We start from the raw sequence: 25994 nt of genomic DNA on the forward strand, positions 1-25994 counted from the left end.
TTCCAAGAACCCAAGGTGAAACCCAGAGTTCCAATTCCCAGTCCTATATGCCTGTCCCCCAAATCTTCTTGGGTCTTATTTATGGCCTTGGTTGAAATTAGCTTGGCTCATACATTTTTCCTCTGCAGACAGCCTGGCTCTCTTCTATGAGTGCTTTTCTCTTTTCTTAATCCACACACAGCATGGGTGCCTTCACACACATTAATAATGCCCATTCATTTGCATCTTGCCAAGACATAAGCCAAAATACTCTCAGGCATATTATTCATCTTATATTGTTTATTCTCCTACTGCTTTGCCAAATATGTGTGTCATCCTTCTTTTCCACATCAGCAGTGTAGAATAAAGATGCACTGGTCCTACAATTGAAAATGAATCTGGTGATGGAGAGTAAGTGATACAATATGTGAGAGGGATAGGTCCTCGGGAATATTTGATCTCCCTTTGACCATTAAATGGTTTTACAACATGTTATGATTATGATCATATACGTTGCAGGGCCCTACAAGCTTAAGTTAATTAATAACAGGGGCCACAGTTGAGTAGAGAAGACTAAACTGTGATATGGTGCATGTTATTTAATAAGTTCCTGCATCTCCATATTGCCTTTCACTTTATGAACACTAAATGCCTTATAAACCATTAATCTGCTGAACAGATTTGTAGAAGACAAATCTAGGGATCCTGCCATGTGGACTGGACTAGTTTTCCCCTAAAAGTCAGGAAAATATCACTGTGGCTTAATTAGTCTAAAGAACTAGGACCCCAGCTGTTGGTGCAGCTTTCTGGTCATCCAAGGCATAAAAAGCCCAACCCATGAAAAGCCAGGCCCCTTCAGATTTGACAGGTGTCATATTGCCATGTGAGTCAACATACCCTTTGGACTAGATATGTTTCCATTGGAGACAATAGAAGGTGTATCTGCCTGATCTGGTGCTATCTCCTAAATGTGTATGTTTTCTTGACTACTGTTAAGTAAAATTCTTTTTGTTGTTGTTGTTAAATATTAGATGGTCTGTACATGCCTCAATTCCAAGCCCAAGTCTGAACCACTGGGCCAGCCTAAATCAGACCTAGCCTAGAACAAAAGTTCATGAGAGAGAATTGTCATTACACCATTGTCAAAAAACTAAAAGAAACCTAAAAACAAAGCCTAGACAACAGCCCTAAAACCATTTTCCTTCTCTACCATCTTGGTTTTAAATTCTAAAAACACCTTTAGACCAATTTCAGAAATCTCAAAATCAACAAAATTCCCAAGACAAATAAAATTCCCAATGAAAAAACAACCACAGAATCTTAAATCTAGGCTAATCTTCAAGAGATATTTAATTCATCCCCCTGAATCTAAGCAGCTCCCACCTAAATCATTTCAGAAAGGGATATATCTTATTTTTAAACAGCTCTTTAAGTCTCTTACCATATACCTCAAAACATCTTAGTGTCTGCACTCATATTTTCTTCCTGCCTTCCCATATTTAAGGAAGTGGTATCTCTACATTTAGCCAACCTGTGTTCTTGATCCCAAACCCAACTTACCCACTTCTGATAGGACCTTGTTCATCAATTATCCTTGTTTTCTCAAACATCTTTATTCTTTCTTTTTTGTGGCTCCTTCCTATCTGTCTACAAATATATTTGTATCTCCCAATTCTTTTTTAAAAAATAGAACAAAAAAACACCTTTTAATAGAATTTGACACTATTGACCTTCTAGTCTTTCTTGATATTCTCTTCTCATAGCTTCTGAGACACCACACTCTCCTGGTTCTTATGCTCCCTCCTCCTCCTCCTTATTTCTCTCTCTCTTTCTCTCTCTCTCTCTCTCTCTCTCTCTCTCTCTCTCTCTCTCTCTTTCTCTCTCTCTCTCTCTCTCTCTCTCTCCCCCTCTCTGTCTCTCACTGATTGCTGTCTTGTGTTAACTCCTTGACTTTTAGAATTCCTTCTGGTTCTCTCTAACCTTCTCTTCTCTGGAAATCTCACCCTGGCTTTAATTAGCAAAACTATGCAGATATTCTCACATTCGTATTTCAAGCCTTATCATCTGTGTCAAGCTCTAAACATACATCTTCAACTGACCACTCGACATCTCCCCTGGATATACAATCCATATTCCCATTAAATATGTCTAAAATCCAATAATATCTTTCACTTTACAACAATCCTTCATTCTGATGGGGTTTTTTTCAGGTACCACCCTTCATGCAGTCACCCATACTCCCAGTGTTGATGTTATCTTTGACTATTATGCCATACATAGACAATCAGTTGTGAAATCTTGTCTATCTAACCTCCATAATGTTATTTTTATATATTCCATCTTTTCCATTCCTACTCTAATTACCTGGCAAGATGCAAAGGAAACAGCGATAGAAGTAAATAATGACTTCAGAGGCCTGAGGGTGAAGCAGGTCTCTCTCCTCTCAGCATAGAAGGGATAGACTGTTGTAAAATTAGGCACCTATTAGCAGACATTGCCAATATGTTGGCTTGTTCAGCTTAATCATGCTTCTTTGTTATATGAGAGGATTCTATGGGTGGGAGGAAGAATTGTTGGGAAGTGATAGCAATATTTGAAAAGAAGTATCTTATATTACTAGTTAAGATGACATATAATCCATTCTTCATACTGATGCCAGAATAATCTTCTTTATGCATAGATTTGAGCATCTCATGATCTGTTCAACATCCTTCAGTGGTCCTCTACTACCTAAAGTCCAAATTCCTAAGTCTGGCATTCAAGGTCCCCCACAATATGACACCACCACATTTCATCCTTAACTCCTACTAGTCTTTTCCACATACTTTATATTCCAACCAAATCACTGTACAAAGCAATATACACTCACACTACATATGTGTTTGCCTAAGTCGTTTCTTTTTTTGTTTGTTTGTTTGTTTTTGTTTTTGCATGGCAATGAGGGTTAAGTGACTTTCCCAGAGTCACACAGCTAGTAAGTGTCAAGTGTCTAAGGCTGGATTTGAACTCAGGTCCTCCTGAATGCAGGGCCAGTGCTTTACCCACTGCACCACCTAGCTGCCCCTCCTAAATTGTTTCTTTTTTGTTTTTGTTTTGTTTTTGTAGGGCAATGGGGGTTAAGTGACTTGCCCAGGGTCACGCAGCTAGTAAGTGTCAAGTATCTGAGGTCAGATTTGAATTCAGGTCCTCCTGAATCCAGGGCTGATGCTCTATCCACTGCGCCACCTAGCTGCCTCCCTAAATTGTTTCTTAAACCCACCAAGAAAGCTCACAAACCTCCACTAGCTGAAATCCTCCACATCCTCCAAAACACATACTTCCCTAACCTACCCAGTTGGACTGATCTTTCTTCCTTTGAGCCTCAGAGGCAGTGTGGTACAGTGGAAAGAACACCAAAGTCGAAGATACAGAATATGGATTAGAATTGTGACTCTGCTGTATACCCCTCTGAGACCCTGGAGCAGTCACTTAACCTCTCTGGCTCTCAGTTTCATATTTAAGAGGAAGAGGTTGGACTAGATGACCACAAAGGGTCCTTCTATCTCTATTCATAGTACTTTCTACCTTTCATGCAGTTTTGTTCTATTGTTTTCATGTCTGGACATTATTTCCACACTAGATTGCAAATTCTGCAAGGACAGAAACTGTATCTTACTTATCTTAGCATTTCCCTTAGCATCTCAGAGGATGATCTGCATGAAGTCAATACTTAATCAATGTTTGTTATATTGTATGGAATTTATATCCTACTCTTTGGCACCATCCTGAAGCTTTTCAGCATTGCAAAGCCCACAATAAAAATTGTTATTTGGTCAGTCAGTGATACTCACCAAGTGGCCCCAGAATACACCTTATGACTCAAGTATCTTACCTGCTTTGTGGGGATTAAAACTGACCAACCTACAATAAAAGAAACTGAGACAGAGCTTTGATCCAAGGCATTTTATTAAAGAGTACATGGTTCCCTCTGATGAAATGCACCTCAAATCTTCCTTACAAAATGACATGTCCCCTTCTTCCAGGGCCTTATCTCTTTTTTTTCTGTTTAGAATTTTATTTTCTAAATTACATGTAAAAACAAATTTTGACATCAATTTTTTAAAACTTTGTGTTCCAACTTCTCTTCTTCCCTCCCTTCCCACCCCCCAACCCCAAGAACTCAAGCACTTCAATGTGTTATACATGAATAGTCATGGAAAACATCTCCACATTAGCTAGGTTGTGAGAGAAAACAGATAAAAACAAAACTTCAGATTAAGGAACTGCCAAAAAAATTATGCTTCAATCCATTTTCAGATACCATCAGTTCTTTCTCTGTAGATGGATTGCAATTTTCATAAGTCTTTCAGAGTTATATTGGATCATTGCCTTGCTGAAAATAACCACATCCTTCCCAGCAGATCATCTTACATTTTGCATACAGTACATTTCACTCTGCTTCAGTTCATGTAGGTCTTTCCAGGTTTTTCTGATAGCATCCTGTTCATCGTAACTTTTATATAGTACCTTAAACTTGACAAAGAATTTTCTTCACAATACTCCAGAAAAGTAGGTACCATAGATTTTTTTTTTTTTAGTGAGGCAATTGGGGTTAAGTGACTTGCCCAGGGTCACACAGCTAGTAAGTGTTAAGTGTCTGAGGCCGGATTTGAACTCAGGTACTCCTGACTCCAGGGCCGGTGCTCTATCCACTGCGCCACCTAGCTGCCCCCTGGTACCATAGATTTTGCCATTATAATCAATCATCATAACTGTTTCCCTCCATCCTATTCCTTCCCATGATATTTACTCTATTTTCTATCTTCTTTTACCCTATTCCTCCTCAAAAGTGTTTTGCTTCTGACTGTCCCATGCTGGCTCTGCCCTCCCTTCTTTCACCCTTCCCTCCTTATCCTCTTCCCCTCCTACTTTCCTGTAGGATTAGATAGATTACTCCTCCCAATTGGGTGTGTATGTTATTCCCTCCTTGAGCCCACTCTGGTGAGATTAAGGTCTTTGAGCAAATTCTGTGTTCTAAATTTTCTTCCTCCCTCCTTCCTCAACCCTCCCTATGAAATAAAGCAATTCAATATGTCATACATGTGCAGTTATGCAGAACATCTTTACCTTCCTCAAAAGTGTTTTGCTTTTTACTGCTCCATCCCCCAATCTGCCCTTCCTTCCTTCCCCTCTCCCCCCCGCCACTTATCTCCCACTTTCCTTCAACAAGAGTGGAGTGCCTCTAGTTAGCTTCCTATGATTAAGCAAGTGAACTTACAACCTGCCATTCATAGCTCTGAGGCCTAATATACAGGACTTATAATCACTCGCCCTATGGAACCATATCAAACTGATTAATACTGATTGGAATAGAGTAGGAGTCCAAATGAATTATTTCTCACAGCTTGTAACTATCACACATATGCTATTCCTGTAACAGAATAGTAATGTGATCATGGCAGCAGTAGATTACTTTCCATAGACACAATTTTGTTTGGCCATTCTTCTTCCTACTGTTTTTTGACAATCAATGGACATTTATCAAGTGCTTACTATGTCAGTCACAGTACTAAACTCTAAGAGTACAGAGAAAAAGCAAAAACAATTCCTGCCCTAGAAGAGCTTAAATTCTAACAGGGGAGATAACATACAAGATATATAGAATAGATTGAAGATTACCTAAGGGGGTGCCAATGGTAGCTGGTAAATGAGAACTCACTGGCATCTGGGATTTGTAGTTCAAATGTTCTCCTCTCAACTCTTAGTATAACTTGGGGTTATTTTGATATTTAAGCCGGAAAATGAAATTAAGTTACACTCCAAAATTCTTAAGGAGAAATACATAGTCTTCAAGACACAGAATAAGAGAAAGGAGCCAGGATTTCAAGAACTAAGCAGTAGTAGTAGTAGGGGAGAGGAGGGGAGGGGAGGGGAGGAGAGAATGCAAAAGGAGAAAGTAAAGATTCACTAACCACAAGCACCTCAGAACAGAAGACTTGATTTCAAGTTACCTATTGTACTTAACTCTTCAAAAACAGAGAAAAAAACAAAAGAAGATGATATTTTCCCCAACTCCCCACTCTCCATGTTTATCTGGCAAAAAGATATCCTAATATACTCTTCTCACTTAACAAAAAGTTTCTTGTATCCTTCATATTTGCCTCAAAGATAATAAAGACAAGGGTTAGCTTGGGATAAATGTAAATTTAAGTTAGGACAGAATCTCAAAATTCTGCCTGAATGTTGGGCATATTCCAAACTGGGGGCTCTGCGTGATTATGAGCTATTAATGTTTTGTCTGATATGAACTCCATTAAAGCAACATAGATGAGCACCCCTTGGACCTTAGGGGTCAGGCTAAAAATGGACATAACAGGGTATGGCTGATTAAAGCTCCAGAGATCAATGGGATAGGGAGCAGTGGGTGGGAACAAGTACCAGAAGGCCAACCACTGTTACCATCTCATCCTGTGTCAGCAAAGTCTCTTCTGGACCTGATTCCATTACCCCTCATGAGTTAAGATGTTCACCCTTGTTTAGCTCCAAATTACTGTTTCTACTCTATCAATTTTAATAACTCACAATTATTTAAATGAGAAATAGCTCTAACATGTAATGTTGGATAAAGGGTTGGTTAGCCTTCGAGTTTAAGTGCTAGGGGAGTGAGGAAGGGACAATACAGAAGCAAAAGACATGGTATCCCCCCACCACCACCACTTCAAGAAACTTACAATACATTTAGGAAGGCAAGACCCACACAGTTACAAACACATTAAGTCAACTATTTAGACAGATGAACAAATTATTGAAGTAAATTATCTCCAGCATAATTATAACTATATATTTCTAACTACCATCAACCCATATAAAAGAAGATCTGGAAGGTACCTCAAGGTCCTCTGATCCACAATCCCCTGCCCCCCATCCCCAGGCAGGGCTCCAGCTAAATGGTCTGAGAAAGATAAGTTGTCTAGTCTTTCATTAAAAATCTGCAGGGATGGAAACTTCAACAAGTTTCCATCCAAAGCTAGCAGTTGTAATGCCCTTGGTATCATTCAGGATGGATATATTCTGATTGTAAGCCAACCCCCTAAATCTTCTCCTATTTTTTAAAATACCTCGTTCAAAAAGACCACAAGGCAATCAACTAAAATGACTTGCTGGAAATGAATAATGTGAAACTCTGGGAAAGTGCTTTCAGCAGCAGGACTATCACAGCAAGAGCTAGCTAAAATTTCTCCTTGGAGGACTGGACAGCCAAGGTCAGACAACCTCGAAGGGTCTTAGGCCTTTGCCCAGTGACCTATATCATGATCTATATTTTTTTACAAGCATAGAAAGATAGGGGCAGAAACGCCTGGAAACTCTATCTGGTATCCTGGAAGCTTGGGAATTTGCCTGGTCTGCCATGGGAAGTTTATTCAACCCTGTCCCAAGGATTTGGGGAGGACCCAAGGGCTTTTAGCCCCTCTATCTAGAATCCAGTTTGGTAATGGCCAGAATGATGCCATCCCTTGGCTATGGAACAAACCCACTTTTCCCCTGACCCACATAGAAATTGCCAAAGATAGAAGTCTGGGCCAAAAGAGCAAAAACAGCAGCCCAGTGGAAGTTGAAACTCCCTAAAGAAGGCTCCAAACTGACCAAATACAAGGAACTTTATAATAGGAGTTATTAATTCTTCCCATATGATATAGTTAAATGTTTAGCTCACAGCTAGCTACATAGCCAGAATTTTCCATTTGCAATAAAGCTTTCCCTGTCTGAAAGTTTTAGGGGTTGGTTCTTAAAATATCTGAAAAAGGTCTAAAGTTACTGAAATCATAACAGCTTACATGTATGTAATACTACAGGCTTACAAAGTGTGGTTTGGGTTTTTTTTTTCATATTTGATACATATCAAAACCCTATGAGGTAAGTAAACCCAAGGTTGCCCACTGCATCATGGCCCATGGCTAGTCATCTTGGCCTTTGTCTTTCCGCTGAACTCCAATAACTCTGGAGGAGAGAGCGAGGCTGACAACTTTGAGCAACTATGCCTCACTCAAATGTAATTCACACGCATGTCATGACATCACACTGTGATACCATTAGTTCTCATTGAGAACAAAATATCAACAACAACAACAAGGGTTCTGCATGAGGTCTCTAAAGAGAGAAAATGATCTCTAGAGCAGGTGATGTGAATTAAACCTTGTCATACATATTTCTTACACATGTGTCTCATTATTATTATGGTCTGAGTTTAAGCCTACTCCTCCCACAGATGCTGTTCTTAGGAGAAGGTTTTGTATTAATTTTCTTTACTATGTTATCTGAAAGTAGTAGTAGCTTCCCTCTGGGGACACAACCTGCCAACTCAAACAGAAATTGGGAAATGCTGTTATTACTTCTTTTCTTTTCTTCTTTTAATTTTTAAAAAAGCTGGGACAATTTACTTTTGTCCTTTCATTTTTTACTTCTTGAAATATAGGTCTAGGGGGCAGCTAAGTGTCACAGTGGATAAAACACCCAGTCCTGGATTCAGGAGGGCCTGAGTTCAAATTTGACCTCAGACACTTGACACTTACTAGCTGTGTGACCCTGGGCAAATCACTTAATCCTCATTGTCCCCAATCTGTAGTGTTTTAAATGCAGCTTCTTAACTACACCTTGTACCTTTCTGGCTTTCATTGAATGGTCAATAATAAGCCCAGCCTAAACTCATTGTTCGGTATTGATGGCTTATCTAAGGGTCTTCCCCTCCCAGACTGATATCTCTAGGATGGGAAATTGGACCATCTTAATTCTAATCTAGCCCTTAGTCACTGAATGGGTACAGCTTCAGACAAACTGAGACCCGGAAAGACCTTGATTTAGAAAGGTCAAGATCACTCACTGCATCCCAGGCTACTACCTAGTCTTAACTTTTGTCTTGCCACTGCACTCTGATGACTCTGGAAGAGAGAGTGAGGTGGATACTTTGTTCACTCTCTGCCTCACTTAAATCCAATTCACCCACAAATCAAGACATCCCACTTATGATGGCATCGCTACTCCTTGAGAACAAAGGATGAGCAGCAACAAACTCTGTAAACTTACAAATGAGAAAATTGAGGCTAAGAGAGGTTAAAGGATGCATCTCAAGTCATAGCAAGTAAATAGAGCTGGACTTGAATCCAGGGCTTCTGACCCCTGGTACAGAGTTCTTTCCACTAGACTATAAATAGTTTAGCAGACAATACATTTGTTCTGGTTCTGCTCACTTCACTTTGCATGATTTCAAACAAGTCTTCCCAGGTCTTTCTGAAATCATTCCTCTCAGCATTTCTTATGGCATTTATTTCAAGGGGGCAGGGAGGCAGGAAAGAAGAAAGGAGGAGGAGAAGGAGAAGGAGGAAAAGGAGAGGAGGAAGAGGAGGAGAAAGAGGAGGAGGAGAAAGAAGAGGAGGAGAAAGAGGGGGAGGAGGAAGAGGAGGAGGAGGAAGAGGAGGAGGAAGAAGAAGAAGAGGAAGGGGAGAAGGAGGAGGAAGAGAATGGAAGGAGGTTAGAAGAGAGGGAAGGAAAGAAGGAAATGTAAGCTCCTTGTGAGCAGAGACCATTTGGGGGCTTTGTTACTCGAGAACATAACACAGCGCTTTGCACAATTCTGCTTGGCCACACTTGGGATTTCACCATGTCCTGAATGCTCTCCCTCTTTGTCTCTGCTTTCTGGCTTCCCTGACTTCCTTCAAGTTCCAGTTAAAATCCCACCTTCTACAGGAAGCCTTTCCTGATCTCCTTTAATTCTACTACCTTCCCTCCATTGATTATTTCCTTTTTTTATTATTATTTTTGGGGGGCAATGAGGGTTAAGTGACTTGCCCAAGGTCACACAGCTAATAAGTGTCAAGTGTCTAAGGCCAGATTTGAACTCAGGTCCTCCTGAATCCAAGGCCAGTGCTTTATCCACTGCGCCACCTAGCTGGACCCCCACATTGATTATTTCTAATTTATCCTATAGATAGCTTGTTTGTACATAATTATTTTCATGTTGTCTTCCCCACTTGACAGTAAGCTTCTTGAGGACAGGAAATGTCTTTTACCTTTCTTCGTATTCCCCAGTACCTGGTACATAGTAAACAACATATGACTGGGTATGGAGGGCTCTTCCTCCAAAAAAGCCCTTCTGGATGGAGCACCGGCCCTGGAGTCAGGAGTACCTGAGTTCAAATCCGGCCTCAGACACTTAACACTTACTAGCTGTGTGACCCTGGGCAAGTCACTTGACCCCAATTGCCTCACCAAAAAAACAAAACAAAACAAAACAAAAAAGCCCTTCACCAGTACAAATCTGCAACCACCCAACAATTTGAGGAGTCACCTGTTTCCCTCCATCCTATTCCTTCCCATGATATTTACTCTATTTTCTAGGGTGGTGAGAGGTCAAGTGATTTGCTCAAGGCCACCACTACTGCTCCAGATGCCACAACAACTGAACCCAGAGGCCAGTCTTCAATCCCTTAGGCCTCGGCCTCTGCCTCTAGCCTTTCACGGAGAAGGCTCAATATGTGTTCCATGAATTGAATTAAATTGAATTTCCTTCTCTGTGTCTCATTTCCTCATCTGCCAAATGGGCATAATAATTTCCCCCTCCTAATCATGTGAATATTTTATTAGCAAAATTAGAGCACAGCTATGAAAGGGTTTTTAAGTTTCTAGGGGCATGAGAATACAAAGAGACAATATACCTAAACTGATCCTCTTTCATTTGAGTTTTTAACAAATAATAATCATTGGGGGCAGCTAGGTGGCACAATGGATAGAACCTGGCCCTGGAATCAGGAAGACCTGAGTTCCAATCTGACCTCATACACCTACTAGATGTGCAACCCTGGAAAAGTCACTTAACCCTATTTACCTCAGTTTCCTCATCTGTAAAATGAACTAAAGAAGGAAATTAAAAACCACCCTTTGCCTAGAAAACCCCAAATGGGGTCACAAAGAGTTGAACGTGACTAAAAAACGGCAAAACAACAACAGCAATCATCCAAGTATCTGGCCTTTAATAATATGTTCTGCTACTGACAAGCAGGAATTCTTCCTCACTGGACGGACCCCAGACTGTGCATGTTTGACTTAATCAGTGGCCCATTCCACCCCCTCTCTACTCTGTCTCTCAGAGGGAAGCCGGACAAGAGAGAATACTGGCCTCTCAGGTAAGGTCGGTTCCTGTGGGACTGACTCAGTAACATTACCTGATCTTAATAGACTCTACTGTACCTCTCAGCAATAAATCTGTGGTCATGTGATCCTGATTCCGAGTTCTGTGTTCTTTCCACCATCCCAGGATCCCATTAATCATCACAATACCTCTGCGAGACAGGAAATGAGTCGGTATCGTTATCATTGTTTTTGTTCAAATGAGAACATTGTGAGGTAAGGAACCTGGGTAGCTACAATCATTTTCTTAAGAAACTGCCTTCATTGCATTCACTGCTTCAGTAAGTTCCAGCCCCAGGAGCCTAAATAGTACCCCCTGTGACCTAAATGACTAATGCATTTTCTAAAATGGAACTGCTGATTCCAAGAGAGTAGTTTAGGCACTGGGGAAATGGAGTTCATTAGATACTAAAGGGAGGCAGCCACAGCTGCCACTTAGAACGTCCCTCCTGGTACATCCTCTTCTTTCTGCCACATCCTCTCTTTCCCACCTAACAAGCCATTCTAAACATTTACTTCTTCATGGAATTTTCCCAGTATCAATCTTTCCAGGCATTTCAACATCCCTTCAGGCCTAGTGTAAATCTGAAAAGCTGTACCAAACAGTATCCATAAGGGTTACTCAAAAAGTACAACTCAGATGTTGTTGGATCTGAAAAGAGGAAGGAAGGGAAGGGAACAAAAATTTAAGTACCTACTACATGCCAGGTGGAGCAGTGGATAGAGCACCAGGCCTTAAGTCAAAAGGACTCATCTTCCTGAGTTCAAATTTGGCCTCAGACACTCCCTAGCTATGTGACCCTGGGCAAGTCACTTAACCCTGTTTGCCTCAGTTCCTCACCCATAAAGTGAGGCGGAGAAGGAAATGGCAAACTGCTTCAGTATCTTTGCTAAGAAAACCCCAAATGGGGTCATGAAGAGTCAAACATGACTGAAATGACTGAACAACATGCGCTAACTACTTCAGAAATATTATCTCATCTTCACAATGACCCTGCAAGGTATGTGCTTTTATTATCCTCATTTTATAATTGAGGAAACTGAAGCAGACTTAAATGACTTACTCAGATTCACACAGCTAGAAAGTATAGGAGGAGGGGGCAGCTAGGTGGTGCAATGGATAAAGTACCAGCCCTGGAGTCAGAAGGACATGAGTTCAAATCCAGCCTCAGACACTTGACACTTAACTAGCTGTGTGACCCTGGGCATTGCCCCTCCACTCCAGACCTGAGAACTCTGTCCACAGCACCACCAACCCAGGAGATTGTCCAGTCCAATTTCTAGCCCCTTCCCATTTTTTTCTAATTACTTGATAAAAATCAACACATATAAACATTTCTTAATAAAGAGGCCATAAAAAGAATTGGGTCTCTAATTATACAGTTTTTTAAGCACATATTAAAACTTACGAGGACGGCTAGGTGGCGCAGAGGATAAAGCACTGGCCTTGGATTCAGGAGGACCTAAGTTCAAATCCAGCCTCAGACACTTGACACTTTCTAGCTGTGTGACCCTGGGCAAGTCACTTAACCCTCATTGCCCCACCAAAAAACAATCAAACAAACAAACAAAAAAACTTATGTGGCATTGCCAGCACTGCCCTGCTTTCTGTGTACCTTTATGAACCTCCTTCACTTTTCTTTTGTGTATTCTTAAATGCTTTATTTCCACTCTTTTCTGTCTCTTCTTTTTTATATCATTATAGTTCCTATCCCATTCCCCCCAATACCTCTCCTCCCCTCCCCCTCAAAAAATAGCAGCCCTTCCTCATAGCAAGTTAAAAAATCTGCCCACCCAACCCCTAAGCCACCCTTTTACAAAAGAGACCTAAGGAGGTCAAAGGGCTTTACCAAACTCACACACCTGAGCTCCATAGCCAGTACATGAACATGGTTGGCTGTCCTGTCGAAAGTCCACTAAACTACACAGCCAATCACAGGTCATGTGGTTGGTTCAATCTAGAGCTCTAAAAATAGTCAAATGATTTTGTTAGTAGTGCAGTATTTTCACTTAGATTTTCTTTTTTAAACCTTATTTTGTTGCTAGTTTCTGTTTTTACATCACCTGCATTTCTGAATATATGCCTTCCCTAGCCAGCAATCCATTGTCTAAAAAAAAGTGGAAAAAAAAGAAAGGGGGAGGAAAACAATTCAACCAGCAAAACCAATCAACACATCAATTATGTCCAGTAGTGCATGCAATATTCCACACACATAGTCCTCCACCTTTGCAAAGAAGGGAAGGAGATGTGTTTTCTCAACTCTTCTCCAAGGTCAAGTTTGGTTATTATAATTATACAGCCAGTGTTTTCATGTGGCAGGCCAGGAAGCGAAACAACTTCTACAACTGCTCTTTTGACATTAGTGTCTAGATACATAGTTACAGAGCCAAAATAATGTACTTAGTAAAAGGAAAAGATTTTGAAAAGATATATTATTGTAGTACTGAATAATCACAATTAATACCTGATTCCACAATGAATTGCCCCAAATTCCTCCTGCATCCACATTATTTGCTTTCACTATTTCAAATGCCTTAAAAACTCCTTTTCTAACACCATCTTCAAGGCTGGTGACTTTGGTCTATGTCCTGCCTTCAATATATACTGACAACATACCTTAGGCAAGTAATAATATAACCTCTAAATGCTTCAAATAACTTTCTAAGACTTTCTGTAGAGGGTTTTCTTACCTGGGAGCTTCCTGCAACCAAGAAATCACAGATCCATCCAGACAAAAATTACTTTGTATTTATTTTTTTTAATTTGGTTATATGTATACCTGTTGCCTCCTCCAATAAAAGGCTAAGTTCCTTGAGAAGAGAGACTGTTATGGGTTTTGTTTGACTTTGAAGTTGGGGAGCAGGGTGGAGTGGTACACTTATGGATTTTTGTTTTATTAATCCCTATAACCTAGCTGAGGGCCCTAAGATTATTGGTACTTTTAAATGTTTGTTGATTGATTGGGGAAAAAAAGTACAGAAATATAGAATGGATAGTCCCAGACTCAAGAAACCCAGCTCCAAAACAGTACCTGGCACATAGTAGGTGCTTAATAAATATTTCTTCATATTGATATATAAATATTTCTTAAATTGAATTGCATTGATCCCCTGGCTAATGGAAGCTACCACAGAAGCTAGCCTGGGAGCCTTGTCCTTAAGGATGGTCTCAAATCAAGTTTCATTATGCTCCTTGAGTATCTCCAGGAACAAAAAATCTTTAGCCTTCCTTCCTATCCAGTGTTTGATCACTCTAATCAACTTGATAAAACTTGATCCACTACACACATGGTTTTTTTCTTTATTCCCAAATGAAACTTAACCAGCTTTTTTTTTTTTTTTGTGAGGCAATTGGGGTTAAGTGACTTGCCCAGAGTCACACAGCTAGTAAGTGTTAAGTGTTTGAGGTCGGATTTGAACTCAGGTCCTCCTGAATCCAGGGCCAGTACTCTATCCACTGCGCCACCTAGCTGCCCCTTAACCAGCTTTTATAGAAGATATCTCCCTGGGGCAGCTAGGTGGTACAGGGGATAAAGCACCAGCCTTGGATTCAGGAGGACCTGAGTTCAAATACAACCTCAGACACTTGACACTTGCTGGCTGTGTGATCCTGGGCAAGTCACTTAACTCCCATTGCCCCACAAAAAACAAAAACAAAAAGATATCTCCCTGAGGAGGTGTGGTTTGGTTTCCCCGATGACAGAGACATAACTGCTCAACATCCTAATTATCAAAGGCTGTGCTTAAGCAAACCCTTACTTTCTATTCTTTAGGCCAAAGAAACATTATTTTTTTTCCTGTTTCATTGTTATTTTTATTCTGAATTTAACACCCAAAAAAATGAGCATTCTTATATACACTATAGAACAGGAAAGGACTGACCCAAGGCAGAGCCTTGGAATATACCCACAGTTAGGGAACATGATATAGATGATGAGCAGCAAAGAAGATTGAGAAGGAATAGCCAGACAGGGAGGAGAAAAGCCTGAAAAGAGATAATATGGAGGAGAGAGTGGTCAATAGTGTCAACTCTCCATGAAGAGTCAAAAAAGATAAAAATTAAGAAAAGACCACTCGTCATCTTTGCCAATTAAGAAATCATTGGTAACTTGGGAGAGAGCAGTTCCAGGTGAGTAATGAGGTGAGAAGCCAAACTGAAGATAGCTGAGAAATGGGTGTGAGGGGCAGAAAAAAGGAATAGATGGGACATTTTCTAGAATTTGGACTAAGAAAGGGAGGAGAGATTTTTGATGATAACTAAAGAAAATGGTAGGGGGCAATGAAGATTTTCTTTTGTTTTAAAAGGGAAGAGGGAGCTTAGGCAGTGAGGAAAAGAAGTAGGCTGTGGTTACTGAAAGCATAATTAGGGGTCCCCTGAAAGTATCCATCACAAAGAAGGAGGGTTTGAGCAGTTGCCCGAGTCTTCAGCTTGTTTGGCATAACTTCTCTCAAGTCCAATTGAGCTCTGCCATTTTGTGCTGTATTTCAAAGGCTGTGGCATTACTTATGCAAAGGCATCTCACTGACCATTAACTACCCCCTCAAAGTAAACTGGGAAATGGGGAATACACGCAAAATTATCCCCAAACCACATCAAAGGATCACATTTTGTGGGACTCGCTCATTGCTCATGGGGATCAATTACTCAGTGGCTCGAGTCTATGTAAGAGGAAGGCAAAGTTGGTGAGAACTGGAGGGAAAAATCATCCTGCCACTTCAGGCTTCCAGCGTTGAGAGAGAAGATGCACCATTCCAACATCTCTTCAGGGCTCGGAAGGGAGAAAGACTGGGAAGAAGTCAGCATGTAAAGAAGCTGGTGATCTTTACCATGTCCCTCTCCTCAGCTTACCACCCTAGAGACTTTTGGGAATTGTGCCCTTGGGGGAGTTATCTCACTTCCAATGGGAAAACTCATTCACTCTAGTGTCTGGTATATATTCTCCTAATTATACTTTCTCTGATTTATGCTTTCCTATTGACTTGGATAAATGGGTATATTTGCTATTAGCCATGCTTTTCCTTTGTGGCACTAGCATTTGGTGGAAAGGGAAGGAAGCTTTGGCTATATAGTTTAGAGACTCGGGAGTCTAAATTAAACCTAAAAATTACTTTCCCTAGACTAATAATATATAAGAGCAGATAAATATAATTCTAGCCCCATGTATCCTCCTTCTTAAGAGAAAAGAGTGACCAACCTCTGGTCCTAACATGATAGATAGATAGATAGATAGATAGATAGATAGATAGATAGATAGATAGATAGATAGATAGATAGATAGATAGATAGACAGACAGACAGACAGACAGACAGATTCTTGGGTCCCTGCAAGCCACATCTAGACAGACCCACATGGACATATATAACCTACTTAAGCAAAACAACATAACACCCACATACCACACCAACCCCTTACACAAACACACACACATACACACACACACACACAAATATATATATATATATATACTAATATAAACATTTCAGAAAAGAAAGATTTGGAGGCCTGAATGATCAGGACTTTTAGAGATACATCATTTCACTGTGGATAGAATGCTGGATTTAGAATCAAAAAGTTGAGTTCAAATCTAGCTCACACATTTATAATCTGTGTGACCCTGGACAAGTCAGTTAACTTTTCAGTCTCCTCATCCATAAAGTGGGAATAATAATAGCACCTACACCATCCCCCTCAGAATTGTTGTAAGAATAAAATGAGGTAATATTTATAAAGTATTTTGCAAAACTCAAAGCACTATATAAAAGTGCTATCATTTATCATCATCATCATCATCATGGCACTTTGCAAACCTTAAAGACGTGTCCAAGTATCAGCTGTTATTATTTCCTCAGTTCTCTATTTCATTTGACATGGAGAGAGTATATACCCTGGAGATAATAGTTTTCTATAGGGACTGTCACCTTTCCAATAGCCCTTTCCTAGAGGATTATTCTCTATGTCCAGCTGTATTAAGCATAAGAGCTTGAAAATTGATTTTTCCAGTAACCACATTAGATAGTGAGCCAACATACTTAAATCTAGTGAACTCTCTAGCAATCATGAGATGTGCAGAAGCTCTAAATCCCTCCATGAGTGGAGGCCTAGCAAGAATAAATCAGTAGGCATTTGTAGAGAACAATGACAGCACAGTCTGGAAATTAGATCTTCTAGGAGAAAGAATGAGAGAGGGAATGAGCACTAGAAAGAGCAGGCAGATGAGAGAGAATTAGAAGACAATCGTTCCTTAGCTAATGGTCATCGCTCTTTGTTATTTCTTTTCTGTCAGAAAAGAAAAAGGAGCAGAGTTCAAGAAGGACTTTGTATGACCGTACAGATATAAATAAGTTGTATAGAACAACATGCTTTCATAGATAAGAGGGCTACACTTGAAGTTAGGAAGACATGGGCATGAATCCCACCTCTGATGCTTTCTAGCTATGCTTTCTTGTGCAGCATAACCTCTCTGTGCCTCAGTTTCTTCATCTGTAATACGAATCAGTTGGTCTTGATCTCCTCAAAGGTCCTTTCTGGCTCATAATCTATGATTCATGAACAAATGATGATTCTTTGATTATAGATAGAGAAGGGTAGAAACATCCATTTATATTGAATAACTGTTGTTATTGTTCAGTCATTTTTCAATTGTGTCTGAATCTCCATGATTCCATTTGGGGTTTTCTTAGCAAAGATTCTGGAGTGGTTTGTCATGTCCTTCTCCAGCTCATTTTACAGATGAGGAAACTGAGGCAAACAGCATTAAATGACTTATTCAAGGTCACAGAGCTAGGAATTACCTCTTTCTCAGAATCCAATCTCTAATAGTGACATCAATCAACTACTCAATTAACAAATATTTATTAATTGCCTGGTATGTTTGGCACTAAGGGTACAAAGACAAAAATAAGACAGCCCTTGCCTTCAAGTAGCTCATCCCTAATAAGACATATTGCATGTGGTCATAGTTGTTCTCCACAATATTAATTGTTGTCAATATAATGATATTTTACAAAAACCCTTAAATAACCTTAGTAACCCTCTGTGGAGCCAGGTTTTTCCTGAACCTTTCACACATTCAGCCTTTACCACTTCTTGGAGAGGTTAATTAGGGAGAGAGGGAAGTTGGATAAAAAAAACTCCATAACTGTGTTATATACAGTAGTATTTTTCATTTGTCCTCCTGTAAACTTTCCCTCTGAAGTTTGCCCTCATCTACAGACCTATGGGTTTTCCTCCCTCCTCCCTCAGTAAAGAGAGTGAGAAACCAAGAGACAAGGGACAGGGGTTGGGACAGGGGAATGGGGAGAGAAGTAACCTTAGATAGCTCCTGCTACATGCCAGGTAACACTGTGCTAAGTGCTTTCCAAATATTATCTCATTTGATGTTCACAACAACCTTGTGAAGTAGGTGCCATGATTAATTCCATTTTACAGTTGAGGAAACTGAGGCAGACAGAGGTTAAGTGACTTGCCCAGGGTCACACAACTAATGTCTGTGGTCTGATTTTAACTCAGGCCTTTCTGATTCCAGGCCCATTTCTATCCATTGCATCACCTAGCTGTCCAAAGAGAAGGGAATAAGTATTTATTACATACCTATGTGCCAGATATTTTGTTAAGGGCTTTACATATACCTCATTCATAAGTACTATTATTATCCCCATTCTATAGTTTAGGAAACTGGGACACACAGGTCAAATGAGTCACACATCTAGTAAGGTCTGAGGCTGGGTTTGAACTCAGGTTTTCCTGATTCCAGGCCCAGCCCTTTATCCACTGTGTTCTGCTTACTGAGCACTTAGAGAGAATTTATTAAGCATTTACTAGGTGCCAAGCACCGGACTAAGTGCTAGGGACACAAATAAAAGCAAGCAAGATAGTCCCTGCCCTCAAGGAGCTTACTTTCTTTATTTTTAATTTATTTATTTATTTATTTAATAAAGTATTTTTTCCCGTCACATGTAAAGATAGTTCTCAACTTTTGTTTATACAAGCTCTCCAATTTCAGATTTTTTCTCCCTCCCTCCCCCCTCCCCTAGACAGCAGGCAATCTGATATAGGTTATATATATACATATATATACATATATATATATAATAACATTAAACATATTTCTGCATTAGTCATGTTATAAGAGAAAAATCAGAGCAATGACAACAAACCTCAAAATAGATAAACATCAGAACCAAAAACAAAAGAAGTAGTATGGTTCATTCAGCATCTATACTCCACAGTTCTTTTTTTTTCCCTGGATTTGTAGATTCCCTTCCATCATGAGTCCCCTGGAACTCTTCTGTACCATTGCATTGGTGAGAAGAATATAGTCCATCACAGTAGGTCAACACACAATGTTGATGATACTGTGTACAATGTTCTTCTGGTTCTGCTCATCTCACTCATCATCAGCCCACGCAAGACCCTCCAGGTTTCTCTGAACTCCTCCTGCTCATTGTTTCTTACAGCACAATAGTATTCCATTGTATTCATATACCACAACTTGTCCAGCCATTTGCCAATTAATGGGCATCCCCTCAACTTCCAATTCCTTGCCACCACATAAAGAGCAGCTATAAATATTTTTGTACATGTGGGTCCCTTTCTCCTTTCCATGATTTTTTTGGGCAAAAGACCCAAAAGTGGTATTGCTGGGTCAAAGGGTATGCACATCTTTATTGCACTTTGGGCATAATTCCAAATTGCTCTCCAGAATGGTTGGATCAGTTCACAGCTCCACCAACAATGCATTAGTGTTCCAATTTTTCCACAGCTTCAAGGAGCTTACTTTCTAATAGAGGAAGATCACCCATAAAGTGGACCTGGAGATCCGGAAAGAAGGGAAGGTGGGTATATAGGAAAGTGTTGTGGCTAGAGAGGTCATAGATGGTATCAAACTCAAATAGAAACAGATACATGGGCTGCATTTGGACTTAGAAAACCACAAATTAGCATTATCTATGGTTTATGGTATTTTTATTTATTTTGTTAAACATTCCCTAATTACATTTTTTTTTTTGCAGAGCAATGAGGGTCAAGTGCCTTGCCCAGGGTCACACAGCTAGTGAGTGTCAAGTGTCTGAGGTCAGATTTGAACTCAGGTCTTCCTGAATCCAGGGCCAGTGCTTTATTCACTGTACCACCTAGCTGCCCCCTCCCCAATCATATTTTTTTGGTGAGGCAATTGGGGTTAAGTGACTTGCCCAGGGTCATAGAGCTAGTAAGTGTTAAGTGTCTGAGCCTGGATTTAAACTCAGGTCCTCCTGACTCCAGGACCAGTGCTCTATACACTGCGCCACCTAGCTGCCCTTCCCCAATTACATTTATTTTTTTTTTTTAAGTATTTTATTATTTCCCAATCACATTTTAATTTGGTTCAGGCCACAATGGGAGCTTTGCAGGTTTCATACAGCTGCTGACCCTGAGTTTGACACCTCTGTAAAGTGTGGTGGTAGCCTAGAACAGTGTATAAGAAGGTCAAAAAAGGGGCAGCCTCACCAAAAAAAAAAAATTTAAAAGGCCAAAGAGGACTTCTGAAAGCCCAGGGTGATTTGAGTGGCAGAGTCCATTCTCAGATGATGAAGAAGTAGAAATAATGTATTAAGTGGAACTGAATAAGGATGGCGTGACTGGAGATGTCCTGCAAGACAACAGTACTTGGCTCTCAATGTTTTGGTTTTTTTCCAACTCCTGCCCTCCTAGAATACTTGAGCCTCCAGGTTTCCCAACGTCTTCACTTCCCATAACCTCTGTCTACAATATGCTTCTTACCATGAATAGGTAGGGTCATGCCTCAGAACTACCTCCACCATCCCTGTCTTCAGCTCCAGCTCAAATGAATTGGACCCAGTTGCCAGAATTCCTAATCTTGCCTCTAACCCTTTATGCTTTTGCAAACTTCTATCATACAAAGTTTAGGCATCATCTTTTCAACTTTTTTTGGTCTATCTTTACATAGTAGTCACAATATGATAATCTATAGTTTGCCATCATTCATTTTTGACTAATTTTGCTACAAAGGGCCTCAGTTGCTCTGGACTCAGCCTAAAGTCCTCCTCTTTGTGATAAGGTACTCCCCATAGTTAGAAAATTATAGTCATAGGTTCCCCAGATACCATTTAGGAGAATGGACCAAAAGGGTCTTCTAACCTCTCCAAGAAGCCTATATCAATCAAGTGCAGCAAGTAACTGTCTCTGGCAACATGCAATTTCTGTAACACTCTGTACTCAACTCTCAATCAAATGCATCACTTATCTTCTCAGTGCCCCAGGCAACTCTCAAGAATAAGTCCCAGAGAACATGCTCATCTACATTAGTAGAAGAATCCTATCACAAGGGGCTCCATCCATCAATGAAATCATAGTTTTTCTTCCCCTCCAACACCTCATCATGCCATCACATTAACTACATTCCTTAAAACCTATGCTAGGGGCAGCTAGGTGGTGCAGTGGATAGAGCACCGGCTCTGGAGTCAGGAGGACCTGAGTTCAAATCTGGCCTCAGACACTTAACACTTACTAGCTGTGTGACCCTAGGCAAGTCACTTAACCCCAATTGCCTCACTAAAAAAAAAAAAAACTATGCTAGTGGGCAGCTAAGTGGCGCCACGGATAGAGTGTAGGGCCTAAAATCAGGAAGACCTAAGTTTGAATTCAGCCTCAGATACTTACTAGCTGTGTGACCCTGTTAACCTTGTATGCCTCAGTTTCCTCATCTATAAAATGAGCTGAAGAAGGAAATGACCAACCACTCCAGTATCTCTGCTAAGAAAAGCCCAAATGGGGTCATGAAGAGTCAGACACAACTGAAACAACTGAACAACATGCTAGTAGAGTGAAAGCTCAGTAGGTTCTGGCAAGTGAAGAAGGCTTCTAAAGGATCCTCACCAAAAGACTGGCCAACTGGAGATGGATTTTTTTTTTTTTGGCCACAACGATTCTTCATGACTTCCCACTAAGGCATGGAACATTTATGAGCAGTAAGGAAATAGTCAATCAACAAATATTTATTGAGTACCTCCAAAAGGTACTTAAAACACAGAACTTTGTGAGGCTTTACAAGGACAAAAATGAAACAGGGCTAGTCCTTAAGGAGAATACATTCTATTGAGGAAGACTCCATGTGCAAAAATAACTATATACTGAATGAAAACAAGATAAAAATAAAGTAAATCTATACTGGGGAAAGCACTGACTAACAATGGGAACATAAAGTCTTGATGTAGTAGGTGGCTCTTGAGCAGAATTCTAAGAGGTAGAGGGGAGGCAGTAGCACCCACTATGATGAAGTATTGAAGAAGAAAAGGACTATGTTTATAGTTTGTCCTTAATAACTCTGAAGGTCTTATGAATAATGCAGTCCATCTACAGAGAGAGAACTGATGGTGCCTGAATACAGATAGAAGCAAAAGATTTTTGTTAGTTCCTTTATCTGAAGTTTTGTTTTTTGTCTGTTTTCTTTCGCAACCTGGCTAATGTGGAAATGTTTTGCATGACTGTTCATGTATAGCTTATATTGAATTGCTTGAGTTCTTACAGGCAGGAGGGAGGAAGAGAATTTGGAACACAGAGGGTTTTTTTAATGGATATCAAAATTTGTATTTACATGTAATTTGGGAAAAAATAAAATTCTATTCTTTTTTTTTTTTGGTGAGGCAATCGGGGTTAAGTAACTTGCCCAGGGTCACACAGCTAGTAAATGTCAAGTGTCTGAGGCCAGATTTGAACTCAGATCCTCCTGAATCCAGGGCTGGTGCTCTATTCACTACACCACCTAGCTGCCCCTAAAAATAAAATTCTAAATAAATAAGAAAAAAATGCCCTTAAGTAATATTCCTTAAAGTATCTATTGTCTGTGTCATTATCAATGCAAGTTTCCAAAGGCTGAGAACTGTATTAATTGAACTGGCTTTGTAGAATTCCAGAATCAAACTGTTGTCTAGGACTTGAATCACAAGGATCTTACAAATCTATGATAGAGTAACTGCTGTATTCAAATGGGAGTTTAATATGATCTATTATCTAATTGCTTTTCAATATGTTTCAAGCAACTTATATAAGGAGGACTCAATAAATATTTGATTGATGGATGACTGATGAAGATTTCATCTTTATGTAGAACTTACATCCCAGTTTATTTTTATTATTAGCCAATAGCCAAGACTATGATAGAATCCCATGCTCATATTATAAGAGGAGTTCACAGTAGGAAAAGGTCTGACTCAAGACTTGTCCCTGATAGTTTTAATCTGATATTAGGAGAAAATGAAGCATTCTTAGATATAACAGTAAGGAGATTTATTTATCTATAGCAAGGATGGGATATTCCATGAAGACAGTGCCTCTATCCAGCTGAGCAGAGCTCTCCTGCCTTGTCCATAGTGGTCAGTCAGTCATCAGGACAGATGAAGCACCTTATGGTTTTTTAAAATTCAGATGGCCAAGAATAAATATCAATTGTTTTTGGTCAGAGGCCTATGGGTACTTTGGAAGGGACTCATCAAGGGGATCAGAAGCTAGGCTAACCTCTGGTAAGCAGGGCATGGAACTCGCGGGTCCTCTAAAGGGAGCTCAGCCGGGGGCATGAAGCTAGAGCAAGAAAAATGCCATCAATGGGGCATGAAACTAGTGAGATCTTTACCCTACCCTGTCAGAGCAGCAAAAGGGCACAGAGACATTCCTCAAAGACACAACCACATGGGAAGAAAGAGCTGGTAATTTCACACATCAAGTACCAAGAGGTAGAGCAAGAGATGTACTAGCTGAACAACAGGACATGCATTCTCCAGGAGACTTGCAAGAGGTCTTAGACCAGTAACATCTGTGACATCCAACTGGGGCCCATCAGAGCTACATGAGGGAAGGAGTCAACTCATAATTGTGGAGTATGCAAAGATAAGGAAATAGAAACAGGCCAAGTCCTGTACCTATACTGGGTCACCAGGAGATGCAGACAAAAGCCAGAAGTTGTGGCAGAGGGCAGGGTCTAGTCATGGCCACCCCATTCAGAACTGAAGCAGCAGAAATATCTACATTACAACAATAATAAAACTAAAGTAGGCCTTCCCACTTCATCCAGTTATACGAGATAAGGCCAATCCAAAGTCCCAATCCAATGAAAACTGATTCTATGATCTGATTCTGTCTCATGATCCATTTTTGGAATCACTTTTCATACAGTAGGCACTTAGTAAATTCTTTTTGAATTGGATAGAATTTGGTCAAAATTGCAATGGCTAACTTCTTTTTTCTAAAAGTAAGCATAACTTATTCCATGACTTAATAGAAGAAAACTATGAGTACAATGAAAAAATGCAATGGGTTAGGAGAAGACCAAGAGGTAATTCCAGGAGAAAAGAATAACCCTATAACAAGGTCATATAGGGCCTCCAGGAAAAGAACGGCTTGGCCATAAGGATTCCAAAAGTGACTGGAAAAAATGAAGAAGGAGATTTTTTAAATGAAAATAGAAATGAAATTATAATTCTTAAGGGGGAAAAAACAGAAGGAAAATAAATAACTTAGAACAGATGGTGGAAAACCTTACCCAAGTAATAGACTCTCCAAAAAACAGAACAGATAGTTCCATGAAACAAGATACATTAAAACAAAATCAAAAGACTGAAAAATTAGAACATGTTAAGTATCTACTATAAAAAGCAACTAACCTGGAAAATAAATCAAGAAGATATAATCTAAGGATTGTCAGATTTCCTGAAAACCATGACCAAACAAAAAAAAATAGAATACCATATTTCAGAAATTATAAAAGAAAATTGCTCAGGCTTATTAGAACCAGAAGGCAAAGTGAAGATAGAAAGAATCCAGTGATCACCTTCTGAAAGAAACTCCAAAGCAAACATACCCAAGAATGTTATAGCAAAATCCAGAGCCTCTAGGTCAAACAAAAATATACTAAAACTAGGGATAAGTCTTTCAAGCATTCCTGATGAAAAAAAAATCAAAGCTGGGTGGAACTTTAAAACACAATAGAGGATGCAAGAGAAACCTAGAAATATAAATGTATTTGCATAATTGGAAGGACTAAATACTGATTAGATGCTTACATTCTAACAGATAAATCTTCCAGAGACAAGTGTCCCTTCAGACTCCCACCATCTCCAAGGGTCACAAAAGGAAAGACAAACAAATAAGTTGGGATGATTATGGGATTTATTTTATTAGTTTTTTGGTTTTTTGCTCCAAATAACTAATAATAATAGAAATTAAAATTAAAAGAATTCTAATTTTCCATCTCATAATTTTCAGATTGGCAAAGATGACAAAAATGGAAAATCAAGTTTCTTGGAAGGACTGTGAAAGGACATTGTTAGTGAAGCTGAGAAGTTGTTCAAACATTCTGGAAAACAATTTGGAACTATACCCAACTAAACTGTCCATATCTTTTGACCCTGCAATACCATGACTAGAGCTAAAATCCAAAAAGAGCAGAACAGAAGGAAAGGATGGATGTGTACAAAAACATCTATAGTATCACTCTTTAGCAAAGAATTAGAAATCAATGGGGTATCTTTCAATTGGAGAATGATTAAACACATTATGGCATGTTGATAATACCACTTTGATATTTTATGGACTATTATTAAAAATAAAAAAGAGACAAATTCAGAGAAAACTGAAAATATCCAAATGAACTGATGTGCAGCAAAATGAGCAGCACCAGGAGAAGAATTTGTATAATGACAGTACTATGAAAGAGAACAATTTTGATAGAGTTACAGTCAATGCAATGACAAATCACAACTCCAAAAAATTGATGATGAATAATTCTTCTCACTTCTTGAAAGAGGAATAGTAGCCTAGAGATGCAGAACAGAATGTACATTTTCATACATGACCAACATA

General features: G+C 39.6%; 1 long non-coding RNA gene across 1 annotated transcript in view; it reads left to right on the forward strand.

Moving 5' to 3' along the window:
* Positions 1–25708, forward strand: part of LOC122752735 — a 37470-nt gene extending 11762 nt beyond the window's left edge. Inside the window, exons 2-3 of the long non-coding RNA XR_006356202.1 lie at positions 19903–19975; positions 25398–25708. This is a non-coding gene — a long non-coding RNA (uncharacterized LOC122752735). The remainder of the gene's footprint in view (positions 1–19902; positions 19976–25397) is intronic.
* The last annotated feature ends 286 nt before the right edge of the window (positions 25709–25994 follow it).

This window comes from Dromiciops gliroides, chromosome 4 (assembly GCF_019393635.1).
Source record: "Dromiciops gliroides isolate mDroGli1 chromosome 4, mDroGli1.pri, whole genome shotgun sequence".
Classification (NCBI taxonomy): domain Eukaryota; kingdom Metazoa; phylum Chordata; class Mammalia; order Microbiotheria; family Microbiotheriidae; genus Dromiciops; species Dromiciops gliroides.